This window comes from Papaver somniferum, chromosome 9 (assembly GCF_003573695.1).
Source record: "Papaver somniferum cultivar HN1 chromosome 9, ASM357369v1, whole genome shotgun sequence".
Taxonomy (NCBI): domain Eukaryota; kingdom Viridiplantae; phylum Streptophyta; class Magnoliopsida; order Ranunculales; family Papaveraceae; genus Papaver; species Papaver somniferum.
Genome location: NC_039366.1, coordinates 160933401 through 160947305, shown reverse-complemented (window position 1 = coordinate 160947305; position 13905 = coordinate 160933401). Strand labels below are relative to the sequence as shown.

The 13905-nt window shown below is 35.4% G+C and overlaps 1 pseudogene; it reads right to left on the bottom strand.

The window, feature by feature from the left end:
- Positions 1–8678: 8678 nt before the first annotated feature.
- LOC113308362 lies at positions 8679–10985 on the bottom strand (annotated as a pseudogene).
- Positions 10986–13905: the final 2920 nt, after the last annotated feature.

Genomic DNA, 13905 nt, shown 5'->3' with positions numbered 1-13905 from the left:
TTTGATTTCCCTTTAGACGTGAATCAAGGTTTCAGAAATCTTGTGTTTGTTTTGAGAAAAACAATTACTATGTAAAAGTAATATCAAAACAAACTTGTAGATTAGGGTTTATAACTCTTCAAAAATGGAAGAGAAACCTAATTATTCTACAACAAGAACAACTAGAATAAATATAGAGATATCTTGTTTAAAACTTCTTAAGGATTTTTACGAGAGACCTTAATCGAATTTTTCTTTCTATTTTCGATGTCGACCAACTAGTGTCGGTATACGATCGAGAACTTAAATCTATCAAAACCTAGGGTTTATGATCCACAATTCTTGAATGGTCTTATATTAGAAGAGAAGACCTTAGAATAGACAAGAGGTGAAAAACCTAGATTACAAGTTGTGCAACAATCACGAAGATTATTATCAACTCTGATTCGCGATTCCCAAGGCAAAGACTTTTATCCCATTCTTGTTCACGAAGAACAGAAGACATGGAAAACAACCTTATGAACCTTACACCAATTTTCCAAGGGATGAAAAATATGGTATTCACGAACCCTCTATTTATAGTGAACATGGTAGCTTGAAAGCTAAGCAAAGATAAGCTATTTTCCTTTTACAAGACTCTCCTAATTTTGGGAGTCTTTCTTAAGTTACAATATTTTTGCATAAATAATTAAATAAATAATTACTTTAGCATATATTGTATTTTCCTCACCCGTCTGATGAACAATTTTTCGCTCCAAAAAATATTCTTCCTGTCAAACCCGCATTCATAATTACTTTCTCGTTTTCTTCAAGTGAAAGTTTTTCTTCAAATGCTTCTTCTGATTCGAAAAATTTGTTATCTTCTTGTAGTCGCTCTGCTGATCACTTCAATCCTTCTTCTCCTCCTCCTCCTCCTGTTTTACATCAAGATTTTAACGCAAGTCAAAATTAATTTAATCAGTATGGGTCCTTCTTAGGAAAATCTTTTCAGTTGGAGGCAGTATCAAACCCTATTGAAGATAAAATTGCTACCATGATAATGGATGCAGATGAAGGAAACCAGGGGGCTCAGGTACTATTCTTAATCTTATTCTCCTTTCTTTTACTGTACTGTTTCTTTGCGTACATTTGCCATTAAGTTACTGCTAAAGTTCCCTAGTCAAATCTTTATTTTGTTTTGTTGAGCCTACATTATTTGATATAATCTGAGTCTACTTTTTTTATTTTTAACATCTAGCACTATTCTTGTTTCTTTGTGAATTTTGATTTATGTTCTTAAATTTGCTTGTCTAGTTATACTATAGTCCTGTTACTTAGTTTTTGTATCCCCTTCTCTTGATCCAATTAGAATAGATAAGTTTACATCCTCTAGAATCTAAGTGTCAGAGAAGTTTAGTTCACAAAAGATAGTATTTATCATCTAGTATTTGAGTCCCCTTCTCTTGACCATTTAGAAAAGCTAAGTTAACAACTTATAGAAGAATGAAAATAATTGCCTGGAATGCTCAAGGGTGTGGTACAAAAAAAAACTAGGCAATATCTTGAGCACATAATAAAAACTGAAAAAGCAGAAATCTTATTTTTGTCTGACATTTTCTTAAAAGAATTCTGAATGACTTTCCAAATACGTATTTAGTCGACCCCATTGGCAAAGCAGGTGGTCTGGCTTTGGCTTGGGTTGACGGTTTTCATTTTGAAATCGTACACTCAAATATAAATATGTTAAATGTGTTGATCAAAACAAATTTCTATGATAAAGTTTGGCTTTTAACGGCTTTTTATGGTAATCCCTATAAACCTACGAAACTGGTTTCTTGGGAATTCTTAGAAACTATATCCTCTAGAATAGCTCACTCAGGTATACCCTGGGTTGTAATAGGTGATTACAACCAAGTCTTGAGTCCCTATGAAAAGTTGGGTGGTCTACCCTTCAATATTATGGAAGTTGATCCTTTCAAAAGGTTGCTTCAAAGGCTGGTTTATCGGACCTAGGTTTCCAAGGAAATGTTTTCACTTGGAATAATCATAGAGAAGGCATAAACAATATTCAGGAAAGGCTTGACAAAGCCTACTCAAATGACGATTGGATATATCATTTTCCTGAATCCTCCTTAACTCATCTTCATTCCTTTAGGTATGATCATAACCCAATTAGGCTAGATATTTTCCTTTCTCGGCTCAAAATCAGAACTTTCCTTTCAAATTCTTCGATACTTGTCTTAAAGAAAATTCTTGTATTCAGTTAATAACTAAGACTTGGGATACTTCTTTACTAAATGCTACTGATGTTGTGCTTCACAATCTTAAAACTCTAGGTGAAAATCTTATCTCCTAGCGCAAAGAGGTTTTTGGAATGCCTGATAAGAAAATAAAAAATTTTCTAAAAAGTATGGATAGAATTCAGTCCTCTAGTAATGACCCTAACAAACAGGTCGTTCTTAATAGGAAACTTTTAGAGCTAGAAGACTTGTATGACACTTAGGAGGAAATCGCTAAACAACTGTCAAGAGACAATTTTGTTAAATTGAAAGAAAGAAATACTAAGTATTTTCACATGAAAACGTTAAAGAGACGAAAACGAAATCAAATAGATTGTCTTTTAAATCAAAATGGGTAAATTTTGAAACAAAAACCTCAAATTGCTGAGGAACTGAAAATGCATTTCAAAAACCTTTTCACTGTCTCTCCAACTGCTACTGATCATGAACTTATGAATCTCATTCCTAAAGCCATTACTGAGCAGGATAATGCGGAGTTACTACGGATTCCAACTTCAGATGAAGTTTGGATGGTAGTAAAATCGATGAAGTCAAATAAATCTCCGGGACCAAACGGTTTCCCACTGAGCTTTTTCAAGCACAATTGGTCTTTAGTTGGGAGCCAGATAGTGGCAATAATACAAAAAAATTTTGTATCAAGAACAATTAACCCAAAACTAAATGAAACCTTTCTTTTCTTAATACCTAAAATAAAACAACCCAAATCTCCTAGTGATTTCAGACCTATAGGACTGAGTAACACCCCTTATAAAATTCTTTCTAAACTCTTAGCAAATAGATTGAAAATTCATTTAGAAAAAATAATTTCGCCTTTTCAGTCGGCTTTCCTGTCTTCTAGAAAAATAGCTGATAATATTATGGTGGCTCATGAAGTGGTCCACTCAATAAAAAAAATAAAAACAAAAAAATGGAAGACTATGTATTAAAATCGACATGTCCAAGGCCTTTGACAGGGTCAATTGTACTTTCTTACTCCAAACTCTATCTGTTTTTGGTTTTAGCAGTGAGTGGTGTAATTTAATACATCAATGTGTCTCTACTGCCTCCATTGATGTTCTTTTAAATGGAACACCTGGTGATTTTTTTACTCCTAGAAGAGGGTTAAGGCAAGGAGATCCACTATGTCCTTACGTTTTCCTTATCTGTATGGATGTTTTCTCTGGGCTCCTCTCAGCAAAAGAAAAGACAAAACACATAACTGGTATTAAAATTTCTAGACATAGTACCCCAATATCTCATCTTCTTTTCGCAGATGACTGTCTGTTGTTCTCTAAAGCGAGTCTGGTTAGTTGTAAAAATCTGTTAAATATCATAAACCAATTTAGGAATGCTTCTGGTCATCTCATAAACTTCTCTAAGTCTGGTATTTTCTTTAGTAGAAGGATCCACTCTAAGCATCAAAGAATCATGATAAGACTACTGAAGATAAAGAAAATTAGCATTACTGACTCTTATCTAGGAGCTCCTTTGTTTGTTGACAGATCCAAACTTAAGACTTTCGATAAGATAGTTTCTAATATGGAAAACAAAGCTCAAAGTTGGAATGGTACGACTATGGTTCAAGCTAGCAAAAAAGTCTTAATTAAGTCTGCGTTATCCAGTCTGCCTATATATATCAAATGGGATGTTTCCCCCTGCCTAAAAAAATCACAGACAAAATTGATGCTATCCAAAGGGGCTTTTGGCGGGGGAACAGAAAAACTCTAATGGTTTCTATCCCATTAGTTGGGGTTTCATGTATGAACCAATAGAAGCAGATGGTCTAGGATTCAAAGAAGATAACAAAATGAATAAAGCAATGTTAGCTAAATTAGCTTGGAGAATCGAAACTCATCAGAATACTCTTCTAGGTTTTGTTCTTAAAAATAAGTACTTTAAAACCACCACCATTTTCCATGCCAAAAAAACATTATAATGCTACGTGGATATGGGGTTGTATTATGCAGGGGGTATCCTTAATCCACAAATTTAGTTGCTGGGAAGTGGGTGACGGTAATTCTATTCACATTTGGACAGATAAATGGATTCCAGATATGGACCAAAACCTCATGTCTTATTGTGGTGATCAACAAAATCTTTTAACACTTGTATCTGAGTTGATAGGCTCTAATACTAAAAAGTGGAATATTAAGAAAGTTAGAAGTAACTTTACGCAGGAAATTGCAGATAAAATTCTAGGAATTAGAATTTTCACTATTGGCGCACTGAAACAAGATAGATTAAGATGGCTTCTTACAAATGATGGACATTTTACTGTTAAGTCTATGTACAAAAAATTGAAACATCCTTTGATTAATAGCATTGCCCCTGATATTACGGCATTTTGGAAATCCTTTTGGAATTTAAATGTCTCTCAGAGAATCAAAAATTTCTTGTGGAAATGCATCCATAATGCCCTCCCTGTTAGGAAAAAACTTGCTGAACATATGGATAATATAGACATGAAATGCATTTTCTGCGAGCATGAATGTGAGTCTCTAAAGCATATGTTTTTTGAGTATCCCTATGCTAAGTCAGTAGCTTTACTTCCTCCAATGGTAGGCATAAACTCTAGTAGAGATAGAGATTTCTCTTTTGCTCAAATGTATGATAATTGGATAGCAGGGGTGTATGACAACTCTGACATAGAAATAATGGCCACAAAATGCTGGTTGATTTGGAAGGAAGGATGTCTAAGAATCTTCCAATCCAAATCGACTTCAAGCATCCATCTTTCTCTAGTTGTTTAGAGACATCTAGCCTTTTGGTCTCCTCTGAGACATTTAAAGCAGGGAGTAACTTATGGTCCTTCTTCTGTATTAGGAGACCAACCAAACTTTCAAAATAGTGGATGGTACAAACTCCTGGCAAACCAACATAAAGTTAACTTTGATGCATCTTGGATTGACTCTATTTCGCCTGTTAGATATGGTATAATATTGCGTTGTGATTCAGGTATTGCACTACAAGATACAGCTGGGACTTTCAGGGCTTCCTCGGCTGAAGAAGCATAGGCTCTGAGCATTCTAGAAACAACAACCTGGGCAAAGAGTATGAACTTGAAGAATTTCTCTCTGGAAGGCGATTGTCAGAGGACTATCTACTATGCGCAGGACAAGAAAAGCAATATTTTTTGGAGAAATCAAGGTATAGCCTCAGAGGTAGTGAAAATTTTGAAGACTTATGATTTTTTTTTGGGGTTTACTTTCACACACAGGCAGGGTAATGAAGCAGTAGACACTTTGGCAAAAGAAGCGCGCAAACGGGAAATTCACAAACAACAATGGTTGTTGATGCCTTTGTTTCTAAGCAACGTTTTATTTATGGATTCTTGTTTTTCAAATTCAGTTGTTATGCCTAATTCTCAGATTAGTGATAACTTTATGTTGGTCGACACCAATATCTCAGATCAGTTAGAAGAGATAAGGGTGACCAACATTTTAGAACATCCTGTGTAACTTTTCTCTGTCAATCTAAGTAATTTTCACAAAAAAAAAAACGGTTGTATGAGAACCTAATTTTGCAAGAAAATTGACCTCTCTACGTCTGAAGCTTTGATGATTTACTTACTTCTGTCTAGCAATCCAATCCCTAGGAATTTTATTTGTTCCAAATGCTTGAACAACACCGTTGAGTGTGAAATCAACTTAAAATACACACATCCTCAAGCAGAACTCAACATACTAAAATCAGGACCGTTCCTGGGAAAAATTTGCCCCGAAGTGAATGAATTTTTTTTCCCCTGTATAGGGTCCGGGATATTGTCTTGGGTAGGGATTAGGATGCCACTAATATACGATGCGGCCGAGGGCCGCGACGAATTATTTTTCAAACAAATCACGTTTCTGATTTTACAAATAGAATACTCGTGCATAATCAGAGAACTAAAAATTAAAATGAAAAAGTTCAGTAAGAAAAAAATGGTTACCAAAAAAATTCATAATTTTCGAAAGGGAATTAAATGATAATTAAAGTAGTAAGAAAACACTAATTTTCTTTTGAATAAAAATAAAAATCTACATTAAATAGCCCAGTGATGGTGGGTATTAGTAAACTTGTCCTGCTTGCCATTAGTAAACTGGCGTCTCATGGTCCGTGGAGGGAAGAAAAAAGAGGAGGGACACCAGAAACGAGGGAAAGAGATAGAGAAAAAAAAATTCTATCACACTTAAACTATTTATATAAGTTGTTTACAACCCTTCAAAGTTGTATTAATAATATAAGCCGGTCCATCTTTTTTTTTTCTGTTAATGAGAACCCCCATCACAACTGGGCTTATTGTTGCCCCTAGACTATTGTTGCCTGCAAGTGGGGCTTGCCCTGCTTGCCTATCAGGCCCGACCCTGACTAAAACCTAAACACGACAACATTTCTCATCTGGCAAAAAACCGGAAAAACGGGTCTTTGATGATGTGTAGACTTTGATATCATTAATCACGGGACGAGATTTTACTTTTTAATCAATAAACACATGCATTTCGTTCCTACCACAAGGACCACTTGATGCTACCAAGAATCCTCCACAATAATTATTTGCCCTTCTCTAACATGGCTGTGTTTATTAAGCCCAACAAACTTCCTAAAGTTAGGCTGAGTGCCTGAGTTCCAAGCATCTGCCCTCACCTACAACAAAATATTCCCTTTCTAAGAAGAAAGGAAAAAGATAATATTCCCCTTTCACCTAGCAGCATCCACCGCCTATCTTCATTATTTTTCTTTTTTCTTTTTTTTTTTTTTTTTTTTCTAAAAAACACACCATGGAATTAACAAAGCAAAGAGTTACAGACATCAATTAAGGTCTCTTTCCTGATAAGAGGTTCCAAAAAAGAGGGAAAAGAGACCCAAAGTTCTTTGACACTAAGTTTTCTAACCCGGCGTGCAAGCCGGTCTGCTAGATTGTTCTTCACACGCTTTATATACATAACTTTAAAGGAACAAGAACTAGAAAATAAAATCTGACAGTCTTCAAGAAGGTCACCGCATCTCCAATCTACATTAGTACTGACTCCATTCACAAAATCCACCAGGTGGAGACAGTCACTAACAAAGACGACTTTGGAAAGATTCATCTCTTTAGCCCAAGAGATAGCCAAAATTAGAGCAGCCGTTTCAGCAACAACTGCATCTGAAATCAGACCACAGTCCGAGCGAGATCTTCTTATTTTTCCTGAAATGTCACACCAAATAACACCCAAACCCATATTATAATTTTTAAAAGAACCATTAATAAACATAAAATGTTCAACCTCAGACTTGGGAACTTTAAAATCCTTATTTACTCTTCTAATCAATAACGGAGGAGCAATATAGGAGTTGATCATTCTTCTTGTTTCAATAACAACTTTATTTAAATCAATGGTAGTATTCCTAAAGCTAACATCACACCTTAACTTCCAGATGCACCACATTACAATTGCACCAATACTCGACCAATTAACATTAAAGGGAGACAAACCAAGAGCAGAATCATGTCAAAACAGAAATATATCATCAAGCCACTCCAAATCAGTAGTAACTAGATGTTGTAAAGAGACCCCAAACCAAATATGAACAACAATCAGACATTGAATAAATAAATGCAAAACAGTTTCTTCATGATTCTGACATAAAGGACACTTCACATCCACATAAGGGTTATAAAACTGAAGAAGAGAGTTTACAGGAAGCATCTGAGCAAAGATCTTCCACATAAAATTTTTTATTTTCGGCAAGCAGTCAATAGCCCACACTTTCCTACAAAAGTCGGCATCTTCCAAAGTACTATTCTCATTCATATAATTTCTATAAGCAGATTTGATAGTAAAAGCACCATTCCTAGTATGCGCCCACATTAAGGTATCACACTTATTTAGATTTAACCTAATAGTCCTAATTATGACCACTTCATCAGGAGAGAATAAATCATTCAATAGACTAACATTCCAGCAATTGTTTTGAACATCAATAAGCTCACTAACAAACGTATAATTACGGTGGTTAGGATGACTAGGAACCGGAGGAGAACAAGAAGACGGAATCCAATTAGAAGTCCAAATTTTAGTGGAAACACCATCATTAATTTTAGAAACAACATTATATCTAACAAAATTTAACCCATTAACAATCCCTTTCAAATCCATGAAGAGGAATCCGCAGCTTTATCAATCTCTAACAAATTCTGATTAGGAAAATATTTATCTTTCAACAAAATTGAAACCAAGTTGTTTGGATTATTGATTAATCGCCAACCTAGTTTGCAGATGAACACCCTATTAGTAGCATATGTGTTCCTAATTCCTTAGCCACCACAAAGCTTAGAATTACCTATATCACCCATGCAACATGTTTTGGATTTTTCTTAGACCACCAAAAAGATATTTGAATGGAATCTATTTTGGAAGTAATCTTCTTCGGCAAAGGGAAACAGGACATCTGATAAACAGCTAAACTTGAAAGAACATGTTTTGTCACAACAGTCCTACCAGCAACATTCAAGTTAGTCTTTTTACAAGAGCTTAACCTTGAGTAAAAATTCTCTATCATGAAATGAAAGGAATTAAATTTATCTTTTCCTATAAAAAGTGGGGTTCCTAGATATTTCTCTGAGTTACTTAAAAACTTAATTCTTAGAGATCTAGACAAAAGTTTAATATGTTTATGCTGCATTTTTCGACTAGTAATAAACCCAGATTTCTCAATATTGATCACTTGACCTGAAGCCTTGGTAAAGATCCTCCAGTTGAATGGTTTCCCATTTCTGAGCAATGGCATGGTACTCGAAGGGGACATTGAGTTCTTTAGCATAATCACTTAATCGACGACCCGTTTCTTCAACTCTTTCAGCTGGACGAAAACCAGGTCGGGGTAATTCTATCCCAGTAATCCGAAGTTTTGGTGGGCCACCTTTTCTCTTCAAAAGGCGCTGAATTAGGCAAGGCCATTGGAAACCATAGAGGATACCAAAATCGACTATATGGAGAGTAGTAGCATTTTCCGCAAGATCATTAATTGTTTGGTTGGCAAAGAAATTTGATATCTTCTTGAATGGAATTGCAGTCATAAAGAGCTGATAAGCTTTCAACATATCAGCAACTGATGATGGGCTCTTGTGCGGGAGGGTCGAGTATATCTGGCTCCCTGATCTAGCCAAACGTGCCTCGAGTCCGTCAGCAAAGCAATTAGCTAACCTTTGTAGACCATCTCCAGAAGGAGAAGAATGTTGCCTAAGCTGTTTCAGTAGTTCACTGGCAGTCCTCCGATCATCAGTTGCAACAGCTTGTGCACATTGAATGAGTAGACTCCACAGATCCACCGTGCCTGTTTTGCTAGTTTGTTTCTTGCCATGGGACTTTCCACCATTTTGCTGCAAGTTCTTGCTTGCTTCAACCTTCAAAGATTTACGGATAGTTGATTCGGCTTGCTCCTCATTTTCTCCATTGACCAATACCATATCGAACATTGCTGCCTCCACTGCTGCCAATTGCTTATAGTTCCTCCCTTCTTCCAAATTTCTATCTTCCCTGTGCACATTCTTCTTTCTTGTCGATCCACTTGTTGAAATATCTCGCCCATACTTTCTCTCCAACTCGAAATTAAGAATCAGGTTATTACCATTTGGAGGAAATTTATTTGCTTCCTCGACACCTTTTCTGTACTGCCTCATGAGTTCACTCTCACAATACACATCAGGAACCTGAACCTTACCCACTGGCGACTCCACTTGTCCTTCTACAACTGAATTGAAATCGGTGGAATGCTTGTATGACAACTGAGGATTCGATTGCCTAATGAGTCCACTCTCACAATACGCATCAGAAACCAGCTGAACCTTACCCACCGATGGCTCCACTATTCTTTCTACAACAGAACTGAAACCGTTCGAATGGTTGTAAGACAACTCAGAAGTCACCTGAAAAGTATAATCATTCGGAAAACTTTGGGTATTAGGCAACGATATGTACTCACCAAGTTCATCAATCCAATTAGTTTCAACCGCGTTGTTGCAGCTACTGTAATGAGTGAAGTTCTCAACTTGAAGTTCAGTGTTGCAGTCAGGAGAAGTGGGGTACTTCTCGCCGAGGATTTCATAGAAGGGTTTTTCTGCTGCTTGAAGAGCTGAAGTCTTGAATCAAGCAATTCCTCTCTTCGGCAGTGTCTTCCATGAGTATCTGATTTATGTACTTGAGAACCACATCAGAGAAATCAAATTCCCCAGTAGAATCTTCCTCTGGGTCTATATTTAAAGATGTAGTATGAGTACCAGTACTATTAATTATAGTGGTTTGATCCATGAAATTTTGATCCAGGGTAGTCTCCATTAATCTGAATAAATGCATAATTTTTTTATCAGATCGAAATTGAATCAAAATCTAGAACCAACATACAGCCATATATGGATTCAATCATTCAAACGTATACAAAATGTAACATCAATGGAAAACCAAAGTAAGTGATATATAAGCTCATTAACTAATTTCTAGTGTTCTACAGTAAAACCGACTAGTTTAAAATGGAAGCAACTAAAAAAGCAGCATAAAATGGACTAGTTTTAATGATCTGAGTTTTTTTCTAGGAAAACTCTGAATCAGTACTAGCAGTAGTTTAGAATAGCAGACGATGAAATTTGAAGGCTCAAGGAGAAAAACACATACCTAGAGGGAGGCTGAAAGAGCAACTTTTTGCAAACACACACAACTCTTTCAGAAGCCCGGAGAGAAGGAAATGAACCTTCATTGAGCCATGTGGGGTTCTAATTTTTTTAAGGATCTCCTGTATAATGGATTAGTGGTGGCAAATAATGAAAAAAATAACCAGGCATATTTAGTGGCGACCCCAAAAGAATTAGGGACGACACAAAAAGACAAAATAAGTCACTCAACCGTAAAATGTAGTTATCCCTTATCTTACGTTTTTTTAATGGCCAAACTACCATTCACAATCGGTAGATAATTTTATAATCGGAAACTAGTCCACAATCGGGAGTCAATTTAGTTTATATAACTTCCGAATATAGAGTATTCCCAAAATAAAATCCTTTATCTTTTGAATTTTGATTATCCTATAATCAGTAGTAAATAAAGTTATCTTGACTGTAGTAAATAAAGTTATCTTGACTCCCGATTACAGTAGACCTTTGGCAAAAATGGCACCATAATCGGTAGTGAATTTAGGTTATTTAACTCCCGAATATAGAGTCGCCCCAAAATGAGATTTTGCAAAAATTCTCTATTTTTTGAATTTTGGTGGAGCCTATAATCGGTAGTAAATAAAGTTATCTTGATTCCCGATTATACAATAGACCTTTGACAAAAAATTGTACCATAATCGGTAGTGAATTTAGGTTATTGAACTCCCGAACATAGAGTCGCCCCAAAATAAGATTTTGCAAAAATTCTCTATTTTTTGAATTTTGGTGGAGCCTATAATCGGTAGTAAATAAAGTTAGCTTGACTCTCGATTATACAATAGACCTTTGGCAAAAATGGTACCATAATCGGTAGTGAATTTAGGTTATTTAACTCCCGAATATAGAGTCGCCCCAAAATGAGATTTTGCAAAAATTCTCTATTTTTTGAATTTTGGTGGAGCCTATAATCGGTAGTAAATGAAGTTATCCTTATACAGTGGCTCTCTTTGCAAAATATCCTACCATAATCGATAGTCAAGATAGTTCATATAACTACCGAATATAGAGTAGCCCCAAAATGAGATTTTGCCAAAATCCTACCATAATCGGTTGTTTCGTGATGTTATTTATCTGCCGATTGTGGTAGATAAACAAAAATTATGGTCATAATCGGTAGATAAAAAAATACTAAACTACCGATTATGAAGGGACATATAAGTATTTTCAACCTATTTTGTTTTTTTTTTGTCGCCCTAATTCTTTCGGGATCGTCCTAAAGACGTGAGGAAAAATAATATATAGGATGCGCGAATTGTCAAACAATAGAAAAAATGAAAGATCAATTATATGTAACAAAAGCAAAAAAAAAAATTGATAAAGAAAAAGAAATCAAGATTTTGTATAAGATGCGATCCGGCGTATTTAGTATTTACCAAGACAATACTTAAAATGGACGGAAAAGTGTAAGGATTATATATATTGTATTGGTAATATTGCCTTAATATTTTCTATCGAATTGAACATCTTGAATTTTACATGTTTAAGTTGGTTTTGATTTGATTCCGTTTGTATCGGAAAATGGCTGGATACCGATATTTTCTTTTTGTTTGGACTGAAATGACAACGGTTTTTTCTATTCATGGAGGAGTAGTGATATCCCGCACGACCTTGCGGGAAGCTATTCCGCTCAAGCGGTTTCTTTACCGTTAGATCATGCTGAAATCCAGATCTAACAGCCTTGAACCTTTTAGGAGAAATAGTGGGTCATATCCTGAAAGTGGTGGGTCCTTTCCTGAAAGTGATGGGTCCTTTCCTAAATGTGAATCTAACCGTTGATTTAATCATCCAACGGCAAAGAATCCGCTTTTGCGGGAAGCCATTCTGCAAAGTCATGTGGGATAGCATTTGTCTTCATGGAGCCTCTTGTTTCTCGAACTAGGATTATGTCCTCTTCACTTTGCAACCCATTTTGAGTGCCATTAGGCTTAGTCATATGGGCTAGATATTTAGCTGCTAGATTGGCCATTCACGTCAGCATGGGCAACCTCCTAACCCCTATGGGATGGCCAATCTAGCAGCGAAACGCCTAACAATTCGACGTTAAACGCCTAACAGTAGAACGTTTGAGAAACGCCGAACCAAGCGACGTTTGACCATAGTCAGCTAAGTTGACGCGCCGCTCTGTTCGGCGTGGAGAGGAGTTGATACATTCACAGAAACTCGACCTTTCCTCCATTCTCAGTTCTTCTCACAAAAATGTCCCCTTTCTCTACCGCAAATGATTCTCAAAGATCTTGAGTTTTAAAAGTTGGTTTACGAATTCCTCCCGCGGGTTTTTGCATCATCAAGTTTGTGATTGGTTGAAGGTGGTTTGGTGCGATTCCATCAACGAAATCATTCAAGGTAAGAAATTTAAGTTTTAGGTTTAAAGTTTATGATTTTTGATTTTTTGTGCGATTTCAATGAATTTGATGATTGATATTTGGTATTTAGATGATGTAGATGATATGTGTATGATTTAATCTGATTATTTGTGATGTTTTTTTTAGGGATTTAATTTGATTATGTGTGATGAATAGAAATGAAATTTTGATTTTTGTGATGAAAATGAATTATAATTTGTATGCTAATTTGATTAGTTGTATGATGAAAATGAATGATAATGAATTTTTATGATAATTTGATTAGTTATACGATGAAAATGAATGATAATGAATTTGTATGATAGTTTGATATGGATGAATTGAGTATGGATGAAAATGAATGATAATGATATTTTAGTTGTATGAGATGAATGATAATGAATTATAATGATAATTAGTATGATTAAAATGGATGAAAATGAATGATAATGATATATTTTTTCATCTTTGTTATTGATTGTAATACAAGTATGGATGAATTGCTAGACCAGTTGGATATAGTTTTGACAAAGAAATGTGATAGACATGTATGTCAAGATGTTACGAAAGAGTCTCGCAGTATACGATTTAGGGTAGTTTCAAAGATATTGAAAAGTATTATAAAATTGTAGTGCAAGATAATCCGGTAGCAAAACAATTT